Source organism: Arvicanthis niloticus, chromosome 5 (genome assembly GCF_011762505.2).
Source record: "Arvicanthis niloticus isolate mArvNil1 chromosome 5, mArvNil1.pat.X, whole genome shotgun sequence".
In the NCBI taxonomy this organism is placed as follows: Eukaryota; Metazoa; Chordata; class Mammalia; order Rodentia; family Muridae; genus Arvicanthis; species Arvicanthis niloticus.
Genome location: NC_047662.1, coordinates 90111571 through 90136623, shown reverse-complemented (window position 1 = coordinate 90136623; position 25053 = coordinate 90111571). Strand labels below are relative to the sequence as shown.

Genomic DNA, 25053 nt, shown 5'->3' with positions numbered 1-25053 from the left:
TGGAGCATGGTCAAATTTCTAGTGGCCAGCACCCCCCCGCCCCCCCGTTCAGGGGGTCATCAACTGAGGAAAGCCCTGCAGTAGCTGGAAAGGGTCAGGGCCAGCTCACCTATGAGAGGTGGGACAATCGGGACTGACTTATAGTTTCAGAAGTGTACTCTATTATCGCCATGGCGGGATGCACGCAGCATGCAGACAGGCATGGTGTAGGAGAAAGAGCTGAAAGTTCTACATCTGGATCAACAGGTGGCAGAAAGTGAACTGATACACTTCCTCGGATAAGACCACACCTTCTCCAACAAAGCCACACCTCCTAATAGTACCACTCCCTATGGACCAATGGGGACCATTTTATACAAACCACCACATCCAACCAGCAAAAGATATTTCTTAGCTAGAACATAAGGGATGTATGAGGTGGGGGTATGTGGGGCTGGGGTGGAGGTGGGGGTGGAGGTGGGGATAGAGATTTGGTAAAGTTTGCCTCATTCCAACACTTTTCCACAAATTCTCTGAATGGAACGGTCTGTGTCAAAACTGACTCTGACCCAAAAGTGACCCCGCGCAACAGCAAAGCCAGAATATAAGAGCTCTGACCCTTGAGGTATCCAGTGATATACTCTTTGATCTCTGAGCACTTCCGTCTCATCTTATAGCTTAGGGCATCAATATCTTACTGAGACTTTTGGAAAGTGGGACCCAAGATCACCTGTCAAACTCAAATGTGTCTTTCAACATTCACATAAAGGTCACGAGGACAGTGGCTTCTCTCCCTTTCTTTCTATTATTGGTTATCTTTTATTATTGTATACCACAATGGAAGTCAAAGGGTTATCTCCTTCCTTGTAAATTCTTTTTCTCTCACCAAGTTCATAGCTACCTTGAAAACAGGGAAATCTCTCATTTATTCTGAAACTTAGCTAAGTACTTAACCAGAAGAGACCCTCGGAAAATCTGCATCTAATTTGTTACATTGTACCATACAAAGTATCCAGTTTTGTGCCTTATTCAAAAAGTGTATTTGGGACTGAGGCCTTAGCTCAGCTGGTAGGGCTTGCCTAGCATGCAAGCAGCCTGGGCTCAACCCTAGCCTTGTAAATACCAGGTGTGGCCGTGGACACAAGTAATCTGGACTCTGATGAGGTAGAAACAAAAAAAAAAAAAAATGAGAGGTTCAAGGTCATCCTCAGGTGTGCATTGACTCTGAAGCCAAACGAGATGGGATACCGGGAGACACTACCTCAAAAAAAAAAAAAAAAGTGTCTGTGTATCTGTCTGTCAGTCTGTCTGTGTGTATATGTACACAGATAGATGGAGAATTAAATTGAATGTATAGTAAACAACAAAACGATTTCCCCTGTTGATAAAAATTTATCTGTATGAAAGTCTAACAATGTTCTGAAAGTTGAAAGATAGCAAAGGGGAAACAAAGCATTGGAAATAAACCGGTTGGGCCCATTTCTTTCCCTGGGGATACAGTGCCAAGCTGGGAAATAACACTCTGAGGCAAAAGATAATAGGCTGAGTGTGGGTCCTTCTTCTGTGACCTGCAAGGCTGCAAGACCTTCCATTCTCTATTAGAATATCCTGTTATACTAGGCTTAGGTGGCTCCTTCAGTTAATGGTGACAGGAAATGTGACTCCAGGGCCACCTAACCACAAACACTGGTGGCCTCAAAGCTGGAACACACTGATAGGATTGGCAAACCCTACCTAGGCTGTTCTTCGTCAAGATGGAGAGAAAATACAGTGATGATATACAATCACTCTTACAGGCTCCTCAGTCAATCTCCAGGATGCCTGGACGGCTCCCCAGGCACCATAACCTATCCCCAACCCACAGAAATGGGCCCACGGATGGGAACATCATGGTATAAAAGAAGTCTTCACACTAAAATTCATTAATTCTTTTTGAAATCTAATCCCTCTCCTCCTGTAGAATGGGGACTTGGGCAGGAGAGGATGTATTTTCTTTGGCAGAACTTCTGAGGCAGAAGTTCATGGTAGCAGTATCCTGGAGGAAGCTGATCTACCAGATGACTGGGCATGCCCCCAGTGCTAGCCCCAGGGTGAATGAGGAAGTCTTCCATTTGACAAAGGTTGGGTCCTCGGGTATGTGGGCATAAATCAACCCAGATTTGAAAGATGATTTTGCCAGAAGATTGTGGGAAAGGTTTCCATTTGCAAAGGGAAAGAGAAGTGTGAGGACGTGGGAGATATACTGGTATTCTCCTTCCTCCAGACTTGGTCATGACTTGCTGTGTTATCCACAGTGTGACCATTTGCCACCTAGAGAATTCAACATAAAAAGGAAGCAAGCATGGAGGAGGGAGAGCTGAGGATGTGTAGCTCAGGTGGTAGCCTAGCATATGAGCCTAAGTTTGGAACACCGCCATCATGCTGCGGGATCACAGATCATGAAGCCTCTTCCCTCTGGATTACTTATAACATGGAGTAAGACTTTTAAGCCACTAAAACCAGTTCTCTTCTGATCTTTAAGGCCAAAACATTTACATGCTTGTGTTTGGTTTCAGACCCTGAGACAAAGGACTGGGGTACATGTTTTATATACCAAAGCTGACCTGGTCCCCATGTTCTCCCAGCATTTCTCAGTCCCTACCTGGCATACCCTGCCCCCAACCCTGACCTTTCCAGCCCAGGGACTGACTGCCCTTCCCCCCAGAGGCTCTTCCCTAGATAATCCAGACATGTTGGTCTTCCCTCCCTTCCCTTCTTTCTCTCTCCTTCTTTCCTTCTCTCTGTGCATGTTCTTTCAATCTTTCTCTTTCCCCTGCCCTCTTTCTCCCTCCACATTGTAATAAACCTGCCTTTATATATATATTATAATCTGGTTTGAATTGGCTCATTTCACCAGCAGAGAAATAGTTTATCAGTTTGGGTTTAATTTGTTGAGACTTTCTAAAGATTTTTTTTTTAAGTATAACTCTCACGTATGGCACATTGTAGCAAACAGGTTCCCGGATCTCTCTTCCATTCCTGGCCCTATACCTTGCTGTGCACAGTGTCCTTGTTCTTTCTCTTCAGCTGAGTGACTCACTGATTTAGTAGTTTAGGTTTACTCAAATAGTGATTCTATTTGTACCCTTAATTCCATGCCTAAATCACACGCCACCCCTTCTCTCCTTCTTTAGACTTACAGTCACTCAACTGATAAGCCCAATACCAGAGAGGAAAGTGGATTTAGACACTGTACAGACAGATCAAAACCATGTGATGCTCTCTCGGTCATTGCCTTCCATTTATCATGTTCCTACTTACTGCCAGCACTTGGTTAGGCTCCCAGTGGATGAAAAGGAGATGAAGTGAACTGGAATTGCAAATGACCTCTAAGTGGCCTTCAAGCCCTGAAAGGCCATCCATCCTTCAAATAATTCTCTTTTATTGCTATAGAATCTATCAACCTGTTTATTGAACTTATCCAACACTTACAGAGCAGTTAATCTGTACATGCACTGTGCTAAGGATTCAGGGTACAAAAACGAATGAATTTTTATTCATTCAACATGTAGTTTCTGCTTTATACCAGACAAACCACCAAGAATTAAGTTGTGATAGAAAAATACTTGGAACCTGTCCCTGGGTACAATCATAGAGAAGGAACCCGCTGGATAGATGTGAACATTTACAATATATTCACACAAATACTAAGTGAAAGAGAGGATTCAGGCAAGAGAGAACATTCCAAGCAAAAAGAGCTACAGCACAGGGGCACACAAGCAGACCTGGAGGGACAGCAGTTAAGCATCTCTCAGAACGTGAGGAAGAAGGAAAGAGAGGAGATATATCCCGGGTTTCATGGGGATTCAGTCTGAGAATGAATGGAACAGGGCATACTTACTTGGTGACATTGTACATCCAATATGGGGCCTGCAAGTGAGACCTTAGGATATATAAATGTGACGTAAGAGAAGAAAATTTGAACTGCAGGAAGGAATGAGGATTTCACAGCACGTGGGTGGGATTTGAAGACATGAGAATTGCTGGAAAGGAACACAAGAGTAACCCAGGCAGAGGAACTTAATGAGTACCTCTACTTAAAAGGCTTCGACCAAGAGCACCAGAGGAAGTGAGCTTGCACACAGTTGGATATCTGAAAGTGACATCAGACCAGCACAACAGGCTGCTGAGCAAGATACTTAATCAGCCTGCACTGAAAATATACCTTCATAACCATCATAACATAATCATATTAAGTGTGGGATGGGTTTTGTATGACTAAAATTTGGGAAGAAATTAATAAAATACTGAGTTAAATAATTGCTTTTGAATGCCTATATATTTCCTTGATGACAACATTTAAACAAGAAGGTTTATTTTTAAGATGTGTAAATGAGGCATAGTCATACATGTCTTTAATCCCAGCACTAGGAAGGCAGAGGAAAGCAGATCTCTGTAAGTTCAAAGTCAGCCTGGTCTACAAAGTGAGCTCTAAATCAGCCCAGGCTACATAGTGAGAGCAAGCTTCAAAAAACAACAAATTAAGATAAAAAATTTCAAAAATATTTATGAATGTACTCCAGGAAGTTGTTCTTGTCCTCATTTCAATGAAATCACTAATCATGTGGTTACAACCAAGATGTTTATATATTGGTGCTTTTTTTGTGGCAGGACCAAAATGGAAAATAGAAGCAGAAAGAACAAGAGATACCAACAAGATTGTTTGAGCAAGTTCAGAAACAAACCCTTAAATTTTGTACACAGTATTCAAGCATTGTAATGAATAGAAATCACCGCACAATATTTTACCTTTCTTCTTTCTTCTTTCTTAGCGTAGCATCTAGATCCAAGAGCAACATAAAGAGTCTGTATCATATTTCACACCCATTTCAGCTGAGCTTGCACAAACACAAGTTTAATGGCAGCAGAAATTGTTTAAAATTGCAAACGTTCCCCCTATTTCTATATCCTCCTATGGTGGAAAGCACATTAATTTTCAAGCATCTCTAAGCGTATGAATTCAAAAGTAAAGGGAGGGCCTGAGGAGAGAGTAAAACAGTAAAGTGTTTGTCACACAAGCAAAAGGATCTGCGATCTGATACTCAGCCAGGACAAGGAAGAAAACCCAGGGACAGCAATGTAAGACTGAATCCCAGCTCTAGGTAGGTGGAGAATGGAAGAATCCTGGAGCTCATTAGTCAGCTATCCTAGCTAAATTGTGTTTTGGGTTCCATGAGAGACTGTCTCAAAATATAAGTGGAGAGCCATTGAGGAAGACACATGATATCAATCTCTGTCCTCAGCCTATGACACATGTGCACATATACCCATGTGCACACATGCTTACACCTACAGGAACATATACATACACTACAGAGAAGCCCAACGCCACAAACAAAAATTTGTAAACAGAAGTAGAAAAACGGGTGCCAGTGCCTTGGATAAACATCATGAAGCAAGGTGTATTTGCAGTCATTGCAGCTGAAAGGATGCAATGACACAATTAATTAGTTTTTTCCCCTCTTATAAGTTCTTCTGTCAATCAAATTCTCCTGTAGCTCAAAGCAATGCCCATTCTTGGCCTCTGCAACATCATAACCTACACACATTTCTGGAATTTCTACTAAGGGATCTTTTGTTTGGAAGATGCGACGGAGAAAGATTGTCCTGAACAATGAGTCATTAGAGAAGAGTCAAAGGTTGTAAGAATCACTTGCCAAGTCTGAGCCCTACATCTCTCACAGTAGCTCCTCAATAAACATGTTAGGAGAGTGTGCTAGGCAGACATCCAAAAAAGATGTCTCTTGGGCTCAGAGTCTTTATTGTTGAGTCAAAATCCTCACCTGAGGAGCATCAACAGGTAAATGTAGTTAGAAAACCAAACTCTGCTCAAGGAGTTAGTGTAGAAGAAAGATAAAAGGAAAAGCAAGTCTGTTACAAAATCAAAGGCCGTAGCATAGTCAAGAAGTTATTAACAGAGGCAGAAGTTTCAGAGAGTGAGGAACAATAAAAAACAACAGGTTTATAGGCGGTGTGCACTGACACACACCTGCAACCCCAGCACTCAAGAGGCAGAGACAAGAAGGTTGGGAGGCCCAGGTCCAAAGAGTGGCATGCTGTCTCACAGAGGGAAAAGCAAACAATGAATAATAAACTAAGTCTCACCATTCTTCAGCAATGAGAAAGAGTAAAGGGAAAAAGCTCACAAAGTCCACATGTGTAAACTACAGATTATATCCTAAGATAAATGTGTGCCTACAGCTTACCTTGGCAGCAAAAACCATAAAGGCAGAATACATTTTTAATGTATTATTAATGTGGGATAGATGTGCATCACAGCACATGTGTGTAGGTCAGTTCTCTCTTTTTACCTTGACATGGGTTCTATGGATCAAAATAAAACCACTAGGATTACATGGCAAGCAGCCTCAGAATATAATCTAATGCTTGTCAGAGATTCTAGCAGAGTTGAGAGGATGAGGAATGATTGTTAATGAATGTGAGGGGCTTGAAATCATGAAAAGTTCTTAAATTTGGATTATATCACAGCTGTACAACTCTCTGTGCTTATAACTTTTGATTTGGATGTTTAGCCCAACTGAACCTACCATAGATCAATTATGTTTCAATTATGCCTGCTATATTTCAGAGATGACTTCTGACTCTGTAACCCAAGCTAGCCTCAAGCTTATGATTGTCTTGCCTTGGTTTCCCAAGTGTTGATATCAGCAGCTTCTAGCAATAAAGCTGTTTTCCTAGAAAGGAAAAAAAAACATAACTAAAAATATCCACTCAACTCTGCAAACCAGTTTTCTATTGCTGTGACAAAACACCTGAGCCAAATAACTTACTCAGCAGAAAGGTCTCTTCTGTCTCACAGTGTCCAAGGTTTCAGTCTGAGGCTGACTAGCTCCAGTGCACCCAGCCTGAAGAATATTGTCATGGCAGGAGAAGAGCTAGATGCTCACCTCATGGCACCAGGATGTTAAAAGAGAGGAGTATCTGAAGATAAGATCTACCTATGGACAAGTAACCTACTTCTGCTACCCAGGCTCTGCCTTCTAATACCCTTTCAACTACATATCAATAGATTCATTCACTGGTGACATTATCTTCACGATGAAATTACTTCTCACTAACACTACCATGAGCCTGTGGAGGAGATCTCACATTCAAACCATAGTGCAACATCTAAGACCGCATCACCAAACACCATCCCTCTAACCACAGGAAGTGAAATCTTAGGAGGTTTCAGGTGGTCATGTCTAAACAATCTACCATGGTGATGTGATTGCCCCTAAGAAAAATAAATAAAATCATTCTTTTTTCATTCCTCAAAACACAAGGGATGGTGCTAGAAGGACCATTTCATAATAAGGGTCTTTCACACTAAAGTAAACTTGAAAACAGAGAACATTTATGCAAAACGAAATCCATTTACTGTGTCAGGAATTCTCAGTGTTTCCCCTACTGTTATCGTAGATAATTGGGTAAAAGCTTTTCTTTCCTACATCCAGCATCAGCTTCCAACTGAGCCTTTAGAAATTCAGTTTTGAGATTTCATTTCAAGACCATGACTGGAGAGTTTATGGGAAATGCATGTGTTTAGAGAAATAGAACCATTTCCTTTTCTTGAGGCAAACACTCAGAACAATTAGGAAGAAATTGATGCGGCAAAAGAAACAAAGGGAAAGGTCCCACTAAATGTATCATCTCCATTGCAGCTGCCTTTCTTGCAAGCTCCTAAGTAACTGTACAATGAGATTATGAATGCCTACCTTTCCACCTCCACCTGGCCACTCAGCATTTTCATGGTTTGAGGTATTAAACAAGGATGTATTTCCTTGCTCCTGGTCCTAACACCCACACTCATTCTGAAGCCCATTTACTGCCTAACACCCTAATATTTTTTCACTGAAGTTGTAGTTTCTTCTAAAATAATGGTTCTATTAATTATTTCAGACTTCTATATGTTCATGAATGTTTCTTTGATGGTATTCACCACCCACTCCCACCTGACCTCTCCCAAGCTCCACCCTTGAGTTCCCTCCTGACTTCATATCTTCTTTTTACTTTCAACCCACCAAGTCCAGTTTGTGCTGCCCATATACTGACCGACATAGTCACCAGCCTCCAGCACCTGATCTACTGACCAGGGGCCACATCCTTAAAGATAACTGATGATTCTTCATCCAAGCAGCCATTAACTGTCACTATTATATTGTCTGTGAGTTTATTTTTAACTCCAAATTGGAGACATTCTCTGTACAAACAGGGAATATGGAATGGAGATCTTATACTGAGTCATAGAAAGGACTGTAGCTCTCCAGCAATGGCAGTTCCAGAACACAAGTTTGTTATCATTTGCATCCTCGTGGTCCATCCAACAGGATGATTCTTATGCCATTCATGAAATGAGCAGCAGGGGTAACCACACTACCATTATTTACATTTGTAAATAAAGATCAACTGTACAGTGATGAGAATAGACTTCAGCCTGTAACCCTCACTCATGTCCAATGACTTAACGCCTGCCTTTCCCTCTGTGTATCCTGGAATCAGGTACTTAACCCAGCATCTAGCATGTGTCCAGCAAACCATCTGATGGACTGAATAGGTCAAATAATCACAACTATGTCCTGAAACAAGATGTCAGACTCGACAAGACATAGTTTTTCAAAGTTCTAGCTATGTTTTACATATTGTTATTTATTTTAACAATAGCAGCAATGATAAGATACCAAATGAAATAGGTAGAAACTTTTATAACAAGAACCACCTGTGTGGAGCAACATCTTGGCATACACCTCAGTGGTCACATAGCAAGCTTAATGGTTGTATGACTCATAGGTCAGTTGTGCAGTTATTTAAATTTAGTCAGAGTGGCAAATGCTCATAAACAGCTCCCTTATTATACACCTCATGTTCACACAGCTCTGTGGCCATTATACCTCAGAAGCTGTATATTTCAGTAACTGAGTCAGTAGTTATAACCCAGAGATTACATAGCCCCCCAGTTGTCTACTGTACAACTAATCCCTCCTAAAGTTTAATCTTCTCACTTATAAAGTGGAGATAAAACTGGAAACATCTTTAAAGTAGTATGATGGTTAAATAAATAAAATATAAACCATGCTGCACAATGCCTGGCACACAAATCACTTAATATATATCATCATTGCCTATTAATTCTGCATTTTCATGTCCACTTCTTCCCAGTATTTACACATAAAAAAAAAAAGAACAGTGTTTGAAAGGGTAAATACAAAAGGAATCACGCAAAAATGAGGAAGGAAATGGATAAACCATCTAAGAGCACAGAACAGTAGCACTTAGAACCTGTGCCAGAGGACTTTGGTTCAGTCATGCATTCAGCCAACAGGTAACAAGAACTGTTGTCATTTTCTGTGATGACATACTAATTTGCCACAAGACACATTTATCATCTCATAGTTTGTATGAGTCAGGAGCTCAGTTATAGTTTATCTGGGTCCTTGTCTTGAGATGTCATAAGAGTGTTAGAATTATGCTGGTTTGAATAGGAATGGCCCCCAAAGGATCATATATTTGAATACTTGGTCCTTTGTTGATAGAACTGTCTTTGGAAAGAATAAGAAGTGTAACCATGTTGGAAGAGGTGCATCGCTTGGAACAGAGTTGGAGGTTTCAAAAGCCTATGATATTCCCAGTTAGCTCTCATTGCCTTGTCTTGGTGGATCAAGATGTAAGCTCTTAGCTCTGCTCCAGTGCCATGCCTGCTTGCCTGTTGCCATGCTCACCACCGTGATGGCAGTGGACTCTATGCCTCTGAAACTCTAATTCCCAGATAAACTCCCTTCTGTACATGACCTTGGTCATGGTGTCTTAGCACAGCAATAGAAAAAAATGAGCGAGACACTGTCCTAACCTGAAGCTTAACTGAGAAAAATCTAATTCTAATCTCACTTAGGTTTGGGGCACAATTCATTAGTGGAAACTATATGGATTCTCCTGATCTAGTTAGCGATCAGCTAAGGACTACTCTAAACACTTAGGGGTTACCCTTACAGTTTACCATAGGGCTCCATCCGCAGACTCCCCCCTCACAGAATGGCAGCTTCCTTTTCTAAAAAATCAGGAAATTCTTTTCAGTCTAGTCCATTTCTATCTTTTAAGAGTTTAAGTAAAGATTTTACATTAACAAAATAAACAAACAAAAAAACCAATTTCACCTTAACCAAATAAGGTAATTTAATCACAAGATTGGCATTCAATTCATCTTATTAACAGATCCCACCTACACTATAGAGGAGATTTTATAGGGAATGTACAATGGGGGGACCGAGAAGAATTTATGGGGATATTCTTAGACGTCTTTCCCACACTCAACTATCATCTTCTGAGCAAGTACTTGGCATAAATGGTCTCAGAGAGAGAGGGAGGGAGGGAGAGAGAGAGAGAGAGAGAGAGAGAGAGAGAGAGAGAGAGACAGAGAGACAGAGAGAGAGAGAGAGAGAGAGAGGCATTATTTATAAATTCAATGAGAAGTGCATCACCTATCCTACAGGGTGTTCTAGACAGGCACTCAGGCTGGTGGTTCAATGTGGGTCTCCCAGACTCAGTTAATAAAGATGATACCCCACAGACATGCCATAGGCCAGACTCATCTTGATAATTCTTTTGTAGACTTGCCTTCCTAGATGATTCTAGTTGAGTTGACTGTCAAAACTAATCAACACATTGGGCCAGGACTATATACAGGAAATACAGGTAAAGAACTGGCCAGCTTCCTGTATTTCACAGTGCCTGACAAATGAAATCTAGTTATTCATTCTTGTCTAATAGAATATAGTCTGTGAAGAGGTGCACTAGAGTTCTGGGAGTACACGTGAAGAGAAGAATTCTCAGTTGTTTAGAATATTTAAAAGGACTTCAAAAAATAGAAATATTTGACCCAGTTTTTCTTTTTAAATGTTATCAAATTTAATTCATCATTTTTAAAAATTGGAGTTGGGAAGATAGCTCAGTTGATAGAATGTTTTCTCAGCATAAATGAAGCCCTTGGTTTTAGCCCCATAAACTGAGCATGGTGACACACATTCCAGCACTCCAGAGGAAGAAAAAAAGAATAAAGTTCAAGATCACTCTCATATATATAACAAATTCAAGGCTAGCCTAGACTCCATGAGAGCCTGCTTCAGATAGATAGATAGATAGATAGATAGATAGATAGATAGATAGATAGATAGATAGATAGATGAACAAAAGAAAGAAAGAAAGGAAAGAAAAACATATAGGAAGTTTAGACTCAATAAAAGTTTTTTTTTAAATATTTTCCAGGTGAGTTAACTCTGTGGGTTGTCTCTTCTTTCTTTTCTTTTTTTATTGGATATTTTATTTATTTACATTTCAGATGTCATCTCCTTCCCTATTTCCCCTCCCTAGAAACCCCCTATCCCATCCGCCCTTCTCCTTTTCACTTTTATATCATTTTAATTACAAACAAGTATTACGGTCAGTTCTAGGTTGAGGGACTAGCAATACAATAAATGCATATAGTCAAGGAACAAGCAAGGCAATAAAGACAAATAGTCAAAGAACAAGCAAGGCAATAAACAAAATTCAGTGAGTACTCCCGTGATCACTCTTTCTAAGGGCTTATCAGGATAACCAAAATATCTGAGCCAACTTCCCTGTCCTAGCCCAAAGTCATTTCCATGTCTGAAGCCTACTATCTTGTTTTAACCTAAACTTTAGATTCCTGACTGAAATTAGCCTCAGACAGAGTTATTAAACTAACAGGCTGTCAAGCCAAGGACTGGTAAGATTCTGCACAGAGTCTTACCAACCTAAGACAGAAGTGCATTGCTTTCGATAGTGCATATTTCATGACAGGTAAGGAAGGTATTCTTGTCAGAATGACCTAAGACAGACTCAGTCTTGTTGATGAAATAAAAAATGGGGAGAGGCAGAGAGCCTTTAGGGCTGTTTGGCAAGAATCTGACATGGGCCAAGGACAAGGAAATGGGCTGCTTGACAGGAATATGACGTTGGCCAAGGACAAGGAAGTAGGCTTCAGGCAGTAATCTTACATTAGGCTGGAACAAAGAAGTAATTTCAGGCAGGAATCTAAATCTTAGGCTAGAACAAAGAAATAATTTCAGGCAGGAATCTAAATATTAGGCTAGAACAAATAGCAGGACTTACTACAGGCCAGTCAGCTGGTAAGAGATGGAGGGAAATCTTACACCAAGCTCTTCTGGTAGGAATGCCTGTGCCTCCCTGTATGTATATAGATGCACACAAGAAAGGGACTCAGTTTAGCCACAGAGAGGAGTTAGGATGGGGAAACTAGTAAAATACAAACTATGCACATAGATCAGGCTTATATCACTGAGCGTGGAAAATGACATCTAAAATTAATAAAACAAAACAAGATAAAAAGCAGGGACCTTTGGTAGGATGATCTACTACCTAACCAAGAAGCAATTTTCGGAGGATTACACCGGCCCTAGTATGCGAGATGCATTATAAGGAGCACAGTGCTTAGAGAGGGATGACCAGGGGGAGCACCAGGGCCTTAGATGTGAGAAGACTGAAAGTTGAAGCTTACAGAGAGGCTGGAGGTCAAAGTGAGCAGTCTGTGAGGAAAGGGGCCTTTGAGCTTTCAATTTCCCAACATTTTGCCTTAAAGGCCTCTTTCATCCTCTCTTCCCAGCATATCTGTACCCCAGGCCACCTGGACCAGCAGAACCACTGGCAACTTGTCCCATGCCTCTGCTCTTTCAATTTTCTTCCATGAGAATTACCTCCACCATATTCCCTTTTGATAAAAGTCTCATCTTCCTCAGTAACTACCTTAAATGCTACCTTTTAAGGAACCACCTGTGATCCCTAGACTCTTCCCAAGCTGATGTGGCATCAAGCACCTAGAGTCTCTCAGCACTTAAAGACCTCCACTAACCTCTCCACCGTGATTACTCACTCCTCTGTCCCCATCTATGCCTGCTGAGGAGGAATGAGGCCCAGTGTGCTGAGCCATGCAGAGTATGAAAGGAATACGGAAAAATTGGAAGTGATATAAAGTGTCTCAGTACTTTACATTTTAAAATAATTCTTTCAACAGAATAAGAAGATGCTGGACAGATCTAATTAAATGTATCCAGGAGCTAAAGTCTGCTTTTGGGTATCACTTTCTTCCTCAGTGCTAAATACCATTGTAGCTGCTTTAGAATAATAAATATAAACCTAAGCCTCAGAAATCCCACATTGTCTCTCAGCCCTCAAGAGGATATATCTATCATCTCCTCTAGTCCTCCAGGAACATCAAGGAAGATGGGTCAGAAAGAAAGTATGGACCAGGGGATGGGCATGGGGTGGCATGGAATCCCATCTTCCTGACATGACACAGCTATTGCACTCATGAATTCACAACAGCAATGACCAAATGCAGAAGACTGGGTCTATTAGGACCCACCCCTCCCTGAGAAACTATATGCATTTAATGGTTGCTGAAATGGGGGAGGGGGGGGAACACTATTCCTCAGTGGTATAGTCACTGTTATGTTGCCCTTGCTCAAGTAAATACCCCCTCACTCACTCACCCTCATACTAGAAACCATAAGGAATGCATTGAACACACACACACACAAAGAGAGAGACAGAGGGAGAGAGAGAGATAGACAGAGAGAGAGATAGACAGAGAGAGACAGACAGACAGAGAGAGAGGGGGGAAGAGAGAGAGGAGAGAGTGAGAATAAAATTGTGAAAGAATTGTTTTTAATTTTATGTGCACTGATGTTTGCCTGCATGTATGTCTGCCTGAGGGTGTCAGATCCTCTGGAACTGGAATTACAGTTATGAGCTGCCATGCCAGTACTAGAAGTTTCACCCGGGTCCTCTGCAAGAACAGCCAGTGCTCTTAACTGCTGACCCATCTCTCCAGTCCTGAAAGAATGTATTTTTTTAAATCCCACATTTTTATGGAGATATAAAAAGAAGTTGGGATGTTTATTCATAACTTCACTAGAAGGTACATTTAGCATTTTTCTGATTTGTTTTTTGCTTTAATATTTTTTACTTATTTTCAACAATTTCATACACATAGGCAATGTATCTGGATTATATCCACCCCACACTCCATTCAGACCATCCCCTCCAACTACCAACAAACTTTCCTCTTACCTTTGTGTCTCCTTTTTGTAACAACCCACTTTGTCCAGTGACCGCTGCTCGTATGTGCATGTGTATGAAATCAGCCACTAGAGGTTAAACATCTTACAGTGGCCACAATCCTGGAAATAAAATGCACCCCCAAGGTGGAGCTCAGCAGTCATCGACAGCCAATAGCGTCTCAGCTAGGAGTGAGACCTAATGAGCCTCTGTCTCACCTATGTTGGGACGCTGACTGGCTCAGTCTTGCGTAGACAGCCATGACTCCTGTGAGTCCATGGGAGCAGCTGCCTTATCATGTTCAGAAAACAATATTTCACAGTGCCTCTCCCCAACATCCAGCTCTTACATTCTTTTAGCCTTGTCTTCTACAAGGGTCTCTGGATTCTTTTTAGGGATACTATTCTGTTGTGTTGTTGTTGTTGTTGTTTTAACAGTAAATAGAAGGAGTTGGTGACAACAACATGACATGTCAAGTTAAGATTAAAATGTAATCTTAACATATACAAGAGTACAAAGGAAGTGCTAAAGAACCTGCTTCCAGAAGGTAAGATGACAAAACAGGTAAGAAGCCAAACAGAAATTGATAGGAATAGAAGAACTTAGTGACATTCTAACAAAAGTGAACCCCGGCTGAGTCCCATCTTGAAGACAACTAGATGAGGCTTTCTTTGAGAAGGAATAAGACTCATTCCATTTAGACCAGGTTACAGTCAAGGTGGCTATAAAAAACCTCCTAGAAGCAAAATATAAATGCTGGCCAACTGCACCATGGACTCAGAAAGTGGCAGGAACCGAGACTAAGAGGTGGAGATCTGAGGGCTGTTTGCAGGACTGCACTCTTTAAAGTTGCGGAAGGAGAATGAACTCAGCAAATGCAGGAGTGCTCGCTGAGAACAGCAAAGAACAGGATGTCGATCGAGGACACAGACATTTAGGAACAAACTGAGAGAAAAAAGCTTATGAAAATGAACAAAGAAGACGTTGAATGTTGGGGCAGACAGCCCAGCCCTAAAGACCAAGGTGTTTGCTGAGAAGTTGGTCTCCCTCCATTGCTGTAGATCTAGCTCATCCTCAAGATACAGCAGCTGGGAGAGGTGCTGTTTTATTTTAAAGTGTGTGTGCGTGTGCGTGTGCGTGTGCGTGTGCGTGTGCGTGTGCGCGCGCGCAAATGCCCATGGAAGCTAGAAGAGAAAATCAGATCCCCTAAAGCTGGAGTTACAGGCAGTTGTGAGCTTCCTGAAACTGTCTGGGGAACTAAATTCAGGTCCTCTACAAGTGCATCAAGTGCTTTTAATCACAGAGCCACGTCTCCAGCCCTTGAAAACATTGTTGATGGGTAGTGAACTGAGTCATTCATTTGAGGTGTCACCAGGAGAATATTCTTTCCATGCCTGAGAGAGAAACTTAAGAAGGAACAGAGTTTTGCCTTGACTCTGCAAGGGCAAAGCAAGCCATGGAGAAAGGATTCGTTACTCTAAACTGCCACCTTCCCACGCTCCAGTCACTAACGTATTTCCACCCCTCCCAAAAACCTCCAGTCAGTTGAGCACACATGCATGTTGTTAGGTCACAACTATTCATCACCATCATTTTTTTCCTGAAGAAAAACAAATTAATATCTATTGGAAAAAAGGAAGAAAATAAAGCAGTCTCAGTGAGGAATTTAGTGGACCTGAGATGTACATATTCAGAAACTCCCTCCTCCCCATTAATCCTCCTCCCTTTATCCATTATGTGGGATTAGTTCTTTGTAAATTTGGATTTGTACTGATGAATTAAAATCTTGGCAAGCACCATTCCTGCTGACTGGGTGCTTCTTTGTGCTCTTTGTGAGACCTATAACTCATTGCACCTGTTGCTTCTGAATGGGTTCTCCTGCGAGTCAGGATATGAGTGTGTGTGTGTGTGTGTGTGTGTGTGTGTGTGTGTGTGTGTGTGTGTGTTCACTGTAAAAGAAAGATCTCCAGAATGAGAGTCGAGATTGTAAAACAAAGGACTGAACTACAGGAGCAAGTGACAATCTTTTCAGGGGGAAAAAAAAAACCAAAACTCCAGGAAAAGCTCTAAGAAGGATAGCGTATGTTGGTGTTCATTGTTCATTTGGCATAGGGACTAGGAAGGTATGTTCCAATGATCCCTGCAGTTCTCACTGGATACTCTGCAGCACTTTCCCTGGGATCAAGAAAAGAATTCAGTGGTTCTTCACTTAAAATAGCACAGTCTCCTTAGGAGGTCAGTCTGGGTCTCCCTGATTGAATAGCGACTTGCCCCGGGTAGCATGCTGGCTAGTGTGAGGCAGGACATAAGAGTCCTTAGGCCCAAACAAACAGTTCTATGCTAGCTTTTTGGCTATTGTTCTTTAAGATAGACAGTAACCAGATGCACAGATGCAAACACTGTGCAGAAAACTCCATATTTTATCATTTTTCACATTTCTGAAAACTTACATCATAATCTATGTTAGAAGGATGTAATTTTTTCAATGAAATGGTTTTTTTAATGGGAAGAAAAGAAGAAAGTGGGCTCAGATATGTATCTTAGTATCTGAATAAACAGCTCTATAGAACAAACTTTTTTTGGCTTTATAAGTTATATATTATTTATGAGATAATCATTCAATATATTAAAGATCAGGCCATTAGCTTCATAATATAGAACATTCTCTCCTCTGATTTGCCAGCCGGAGCTCTTTCTGAGATGGAAATTGGCCAAATGAAGCAACAGGAATCTTCCTTGAGACTTCTATTAGTTTTCCTTCTCTCTGGTATTTCCTTCTCCACTGTTCCCATCTCCATCGCCACCATTAATGAGCTTTTCCTGAACATCTCTACATGATATTAACATTCTCTATGGGCCTCCCAAAAGGTAGAATAAATGTGGACCCAGAGACAAGAATATCCTCTCGCATACTGGAAAGTGATGGCCATTTGTGGGGTGTGTAGACTGCTGTATAACCTTTAGGTCACCAGAAACATCAAATGAGAGCCTGTTACTGAGGTAATGGCCCACCTCTATGGCCCACCTCTGAGAGGCTTAGGCATTTATGTCTTGTGGTCCCAGTGTGTCTACCCTGCCTGGATGTTGCCAAACTCTGGATTTGCTTTTAGTGCATCTTCTAAAGTTTCATTTGCTGTAAACTAAGTCTCAGAGTCATGATATTGGGAAGTGATGGAACCCTTCATAGGTGGAGACTTTTAAAGAACCCATAAGTCAATTGTTGGTGCCTGCTATCCTTGAAATAAATTAAGGTAGTTGTTTTTTTGTTTGTTTGTTTTTTACTGTCTTTTAGTATTCACAGATTGGTATGAGAGCCTGAGCATGGCACAACCAGACCCCTTTCTTCATTTATGCCAGTGTAGCTGAATCTATCGACATTGAGATCATGAAGCAAAAGCACAGGTCCAGAGCTGTTACTCGGCTGTTCAGACTTTCAACCTATAAAACTGTAGGCGAGATATATATATATATATATATATATATATATATATATATATATATAACTTGCTTCAGGAATTTCATTATGTTAACACAAAACTAACTAATTCTGTCTTAGACCATTAGAGTATGTAATGTATAAATGACATGAATGCATCACTTACAGTTAGTTCTGAAGGGTATGAAGTTCAAAATGAACGCACCATCAGAGTTAGTGTCTGGTGAGGGCTTTCTTTCTGCTTCAAAGATGGCAACTTCTATCTGGATCTTCACATTGGAAAAAAAGAACAAGAACCTTTACTCACTCCATGTTTGTGTGTGTTGTGTGTGTTGTGTGTGTGTGTGTGTTTGTGTGTGTGATACATATACAAATGTGCAATTGTGTTACACACACATGCATAGGCTAGAGTAGAATGTTACATGTCTTCTCCTATTGTTCCACACTGTCATCTTGACACTAAGTCTCTCACTGAACCAGAAGTTCAGTGTTTTCTTCTAGGTGGGCTGGCCAGTAAGCTTTCAGGTTCCACCCATCTCCACTAACACCCCATCCTTAATTCTGGGGTTGCAGGCATACAGCTGTGCCTAGCTTTTTATGTGGGAGCAGTGGATTCAAACTCAGATCCGCATGCTTAAAACAAGCTGTCTTCCTCCACTGAGCCACCTCTTTTTATAAATGAAGAACACTTGAGGCATCTCTGCTGCTAGTGAGTAGCAGAACTAGGATTAGAAACCACTCACTCTAGAGCCCCTGGTGGCATATAGCATGTACTGTGTCCACACTCAACTGAATGCTGTGCTCTGTGTTAAGATAAATGATGAATAAAATATTATTTATTTGTTGCTGTTTTATTTTGTTAGATACAAAGTTTCATGTATCCCATGCTGTCCTCAAACTCACTGTATAGCTAATGATGACCATAAACTTCTAATCCTCCTGCCTCTAACTCCTGAGTGCCAGGACTACAGGCATTGACTACCATACTCAGTTTATGGAATAATAAGTAAGGACCAAAACCAGAACTAGACAAGTATTTTACTAACCTGAGCTACATCTTCAGCCATGTCATTATTCTTAAGGAGTTTACAATTGATGCAGAAAACAGACATGTAATTACAGTAAGATTGAATAGTGCTGGCTTCTCTGCATCTTGATTATTGGAACTGTATATCTTGCAGGATACTAAGGTAGTATATACAGAAGCAAGAAACAGCTGTAATGCCCATGAGATTTTTATCATCATGATCTACGGCAAAGGAGCTGGAGAAGACTTAGCCATGGTAATAGGAAGAAAAGTCTAGAATGCCAGTTTGTACTTTTGTCTCATATAACTTTCATTCCTCAACAGGATTTTGATCTAGTTTATTAAACTATAACAAAATACCTGAGACAAGCTAACCTTGAAAAAGAATGAATGGAAGGAAGAAAGGAGGGAAGGAAGGAAGGAAGGAAGGAAAGAAAGAAGGAAGGAAGGAAAGGTTATAAAAGAAAAAGAAGGAAAAGAATAGAGAGAAAGGAATAGTAAGAAGGAAAAAAGAATAGAAAAAAGGAAAGAAGGAAGGGAGAGAGTGAAGGAGGGAGGGAGGGAGAGAGGGAGGGAGGGGCTGGCTTATTTGGGTCAAAGATTTGGAGGATGAAAGTCCAAACTACTACAAAAAAAATTCAGAACTACCCTAGGTTTGAAAGTAAGAGGTTGAGATGGCAGTATATATTGGAGAAAAAAAAAATGGCTTTGGAGAGGCTGTATGGAGGAAGGTAAAAATGTAAAATGGGTGGCCAATATCGACACAGTCAACCCATTGTCAGAAAGACTCTGTGAAAAAAACACAAATCTCCCTACTTCCCTGTCAGTGTGGAGCAAGTGTGGAACCAGAGGGTGATCTTAGGTATCATTCCTTGGACACCATCCACCTTGTCCTTTGAAATGCCCTGGACTCCACTAAACAATCTAGGCTAGTTGGACAGCAAGCACCCAGGATGTGTCTACCTTTCTCCCAGCATAGGGAAACACTAACATACCCAGCTTTATTTTTTTCAATATTAGTTCTAAGGACTAAAACTCAGATCTTCAAGTTTAGGAGCTGAGCACTTTCCCAACTGAGGGGTTATAGCCTTTCCTCCTTTCTTATGTGACATTTAAACCTTCAGTGATTCTCCCCTGAGGATAAAATACAACCTTGAAGTCTTTAATAATCTCACTAATATCTACATTAAGGTCTTCCAATCTCATTGCTTCTGGCTTCTATCATACCTTCCAGCCACACAAAGGGAATAAATTGCATTCATTAGGTTTTCCAGTCTTATTTTTTTCCACTTTTTGTGTTTTCCAAGAACATCCTGACAAAAGTAGACTCTGGAACACAGCTTAGCCTGAATCCATAGTAGAGGTAATGAAGACAAAACCAGGAGCTATGACCCACGTGGGAGGGTTGCCATAAAAGTCAAGAAAATCTGTTCTTAGTTTTCATCAGAGCCATTTTTCATTCACAAATGACTTGGCCTTTCTCTGCCCCAGCCTCAGACTCCTCACCTGTATGAGGAGCATGTGATTCTCTATCTCTTAGCATTTTAAGAAGACACAATAGGTTGGAAAATGTAAAAGCACCATGTGTTTCATTACCATAAGGAAACGCAGCTCAACCCATACTGCTACTACACATATGTAAAAGTGAAAAAAACAGCCTTAAAGGTGCAGATAAAAATAATGACTAATCCAGATCTTTTTAGCTCAAACATCCAATCTTCATCAACACAAAAATATAGTAATTTTAACTCAATAAAATAACATATAGCCTATGCCTTCCAAATCCATTTCCATACTTCTTCTTGGCAAATACAACATATTAAATATGATAGTACAGATACTTCAAAGATATTATTATCAAATCAACTGAGAGTCACACAGTAACCTCTATGAAAATACTGGTTTAAATTCCTTGACTTTCCTTCTCTGACTCAAGAACTTCACATTCCCCCCAAAGTTGCTGACTTACATAAAAGTTCAAAAAGCAAGATGTCACACCAGGCAAGATGTGATGATTGGTGCAATAGTGGCATGGTGGTTAGAGGAGAAACCAATCATTTTATCATTGGATTTGAGGCCAGTTCCACAGAGGCCATTCACATCTAACAGTATAAATCTAGTGAATAGTTCCTGCCCTAATGTCGTAAACCCTAGTGGAGAACTACTATTGTTGTTACTGCTCTGCTAAATCTACACCACAGTCCTGCCAAATTGCCTTTGAAATGTTTGTGTTTGGGCCTGCGCATTAGTGCTGATGAAAGCTATGGTCACAAAAGCCACCCCCCCCACCCACCCACCCCCAGTGGAGTCAGTTACTGTGGGGACACACAACTGGACAAAGTTCTGAGAATAAGCAACTGTTTAATGTTTAGATTTTAAAAACACATTTATATAACACCCTAAGGCTCAGATAACATCACAGAAGAAGAAGCAGGCCAGAGGAAGGGCTCAAGTATTGTGGAAGACTGTTTTCTCGCAGAACATGGATGTTACGCTCTAGAATTTCCATCATCTGTGATCACCCATTTAAGACCTTCACAAGACTGGACTTATCAACATGGAATAAGAAAGGGTTTATGGAGCCCCATATCTCTTTGAGGATCTACAGACCATTAATGATTGTTTTGAAAAGGACAAACATTTTCTTTGTGTAGCCACCAGTAAACTGTCCATATTCCCTTAAATATCCAGAGCACATTAGGTCAAAAGATGGTGTCTAAAGCCAGAATTTAATCCTAAATATTTGGGTAATATTAGAGGGCAGTTTATTTCAAGACATTGCCTTCAAAAAAACCATCCTTGAGGGGAGCTCTCTGCAGGAAGGCAGGTAGGAGATGTGACAGTAAGAATCTAGCTCCAAGCATCCTCAGACAGACATGCATGGCATAATTTAGCTGTGCAGCAAAGATCAGTAGCTCATTATATAAGTATTCTTTTCATTTTTATTTTTTACAATTTAATGATCACTCAATAAATGGGTTTTTGTTTGTCAGTAAGTTGTTCTTTTACTGTCAGTAAGTTTGAAGGTGGCTCTGTATGTCTACTACAAGACACTCTTTACTAAACCCTCCACCCATAGCTCACGTATTCCTGCTCACTCCTATGGAACTTCCTCTTTTTCTTACCCTTACCTCATCCTCTTTTTATGTCTTAATTATAATCTTGCATAGCTTTAGCAATCTAAAATCTACATAGCCTACCAACACACCAACTTTCTCCTCCCATTTTATGCATCTCAATTATTTTTTAAAAAATCAATCTAATACTAATCTCTATATTCACCCACCTAACTTCCGTCTTAATTCCAATTTTAGTAATTAACTAATTCTGATTTTAACAATCAACATGCTAGTCTAGTCCGTACTATGCTTGTGTTGATTGGTTGGTTGGATGGTTGGTTGGTTGGTTGGTTTAATTTAGTTTAGTTTTTTGTTGTTGTTGTTGTTTGTTTTGTTTTGTTTCTCCTCCAACAGTTTTTGAAGTATCAGTCTCACAGTTGAAGTTATTCTGGCAGACGACATTCTACTCAGGGAGTGAGATAAATTCTACACCAAGCATTTTGAGCCTCTAGACTAAGAAACAATTTTCTGAACTATTCACCTCAAGTAAAACACATATAAGTCTCACTTGGCCATTACAAGCACTTCAATTGAAAGAATGTGGCTGATAAAAAAAAAATTACCAAGCAATGAAATAACCCCGGCTATGTAAATTTCTGTATATAAACAAAATAACATAAGAAACACAAAAAAACACGGCGACACAACTACAAATTGGACAATAACGGCACCAAGTAAGAGTGAATTAGTTGAAATCCCAGATAGCGAACTCAAAAGAATTTTCAAAGAAGAAAGGGAAAAAAGACAAGCAGCTTACTGAGAACACAAATAAGGAAGCCAACACAAGACATAGAAGGAGACCGAAGAATAGAAATAATGAGGAAACACTGCTAGAAATAAACAACAAAATAAATCAAATAAAAAAGCTTTATGGAGGCTATTTGCATCCTCTGGCTGGTGTTTGGATTCTCCCCGCTTCTTGCTGCAGGCTTTCTCTGCCCGGGGCCCAGCGTGGCGGAGAAAGGTTGTGTGTGGGCACAGTGAACCGCCTGGGCTCGGTGCAGCAGAAGATGCGTTTCATGTTTGTGATGGAGGTGAAAGCTGAGCCTTCAGCCAAGCGGGAGCATCAGCTATTTAAAGTTTTGGCAACTGAAACTCTAAATGAAAAGGCATTAGATGCAGATGTGTACAATGCGGTTGCAACAGAAAAAGTGGATGGAACATGTTGTTCTGTTACTAATTACAAAGGTCAGCCATACCTTTGAGCTCGACTAGATAGAAAACCTAACAAGCAAGCTGACAAAAGATTTAAAAAAATGTCTACATTCAAAAGAAAGAAAACGCAAAAAAGTTTCATTAGAACACGGAGGAAGACCACAAGCCTGTCCCAGCGTGCTGGATACTAGCAAAGGAAATAAAAAAACAAAAAGGAAAGCCGGTACCTGATGAAAATGGACACATTCCTGGTTGGGTACTGTACTCTCCCCCCCATGAGCAGGACTGAGAGACCTTGGTTGCCACAGCAAGGTCAAGTGACGGGATCTAGGTGGAGTTACCCACCTTGGCTGCCCCTGGGCTTGCCTTGAGACATCTCCAGCCATGACCTGGAACTGACTATGGATTATCCCACCCATCTGAAACCAGGAGGCGTTGTGGGTTGGGTCTTCCCCTTTAAATTGAGAGCTGAACATTAAAGCTTTGGGCCTTGATCAGAGAACTTTGTCTTGGCCTCATCTCTTCTCGCCCTCCTTCCCCTTTCATTCCCAGCCCCCCTTTCAGGTGAATCCAGTTGACTTGTGGCCATGGGCGGCTACAGGGTACCAGTCGAAAAAAACAGCAAGAAATATTGCTGGCACTTGTCTGTAGTGAATTATGAGTCTGGGACTGCCCTGGTACTAAGGCACCATCCTGATGATCCTGGAGTTTGGGAAATTAGTGCTGTTGCCCTGTCAGAGCTTTTAGAGAAACCCCTGGAGCTGATAGGAACGAATATCAATGGAAACCCATATATGGGTTGGCAAACAAGAAATACCCATTACATTTTCTTACACCACACGGGAGCGTTCCAGGTCAGAAATCTGCCTACACTGAAACACAATGATCAGCTGTCCTGGTTTGAAGACTGCAGAGATGGTCAAATTGAAGGGATTTTGTGGCATTGCGGTGATGGCTGCTTAATTAAGGTCCATGGCCACCATCTTGGTTTATGCTGGCCACTTCCAGATACTTACATAAATTCCAAACCAGTTATTATTAACATGAACCTGAACAAATATGACTGTGCTTTTGATAATCAGTCTTTGTTTAATCAATTTTCAAAAATAGATGAACAGAAATTTGATAGGCTCAAAGATATAATACTTGGTGTATAAAATGGAAATCATAGTTGGGGTTATTGTGATTTTCTACTATTGGACAGTTTGCCATGTTAACAGAGGTTAAAACCTTTAATTTAATTTTGCTGGCTGTTTGGCAAAACATATGTCAACTTGTAAACATGTTTCTAGGTATTTAAAATCATCGTTAGGATTTGAATATCTTAACACAAAAAAAGTATAAAAGAATCAATTTTAAATAGTAAAATTGTTACAAGCTTACCTTTATACTTTTTGAAATTTTAAGATATTATGAAAATAGGAAGATTTATCATAGCTCATTGTGTACTGTATAGTCATAAATTATTGATGTCTTCAAAAATATACTTTTCTAACAAGTTAAAACAAAATATGGTTTTATTTTAAGCAAAAAATACAATATTTTGAGATGTAAATTCTGTAGTTCACAGACTGCTTAATTTCCAGCTGAAACTTTGTAACTCATAAAATAGTTTTAAATCTACAGTTAAACGAGGCCATTAATAAATAGAGAAAATATTAGGACTTTCTCCATCTTCCTGCTGTTCAGAAGCAGCAAAAGGGCTAGGCTTCAAATCCAAATTATTCCAAAAGTTTTTTTTTTTTTAACTTCTCTTCTAATAGAATATTTTTTTCACTTCTACCTTATAATTGTACTTCAGGTGTTCAATTTCTTCAAAAAAAATGAAGGATCAAAATTTTCCAGTTCATTTTTTAGCATTTTAATTTCCTCCTAATATACATACATGTAACAAACATATATACATGTTTTGGGTTTGAAATTTAGATTTAATTATAAACATAAAAACTCAAAATCTTAAATGTAAATATTTTTCTTTATATTTTACTGTTTAAGGTTTTATTGTACCATGTGAATAATATGCAAGCTGCCATTTTTGGCTAAAGGTTAAGACTGAATCTTTAAACTGCCTCAGATATTCCGAGGCAAGCAAAAGGGACTTTGGTTTTTACAATGTTTAAGAGTTTTCAGTATTTTTAATGTTCTGATTTTTAATCTTTTATATCTAATATTTATGATCATGGAAACTCTGGGATTGTAAACGTTAA

The 25053-nt window shown here is 40.2% G+C and overlaps 1 pseudogene; it reads left to right on the top strand.

Annotated features, from left to right (window-relative positions):
- LOC117708773 (RNA ligase 1-like) overlaps window positions 1-24003 on the top strand; it is a 122172-nt pseudogene extending 98169 nt beyond the window's left edge.
- The last annotated feature ends 1050 nt before the right edge of the window (window positions 24004-25053 follow it).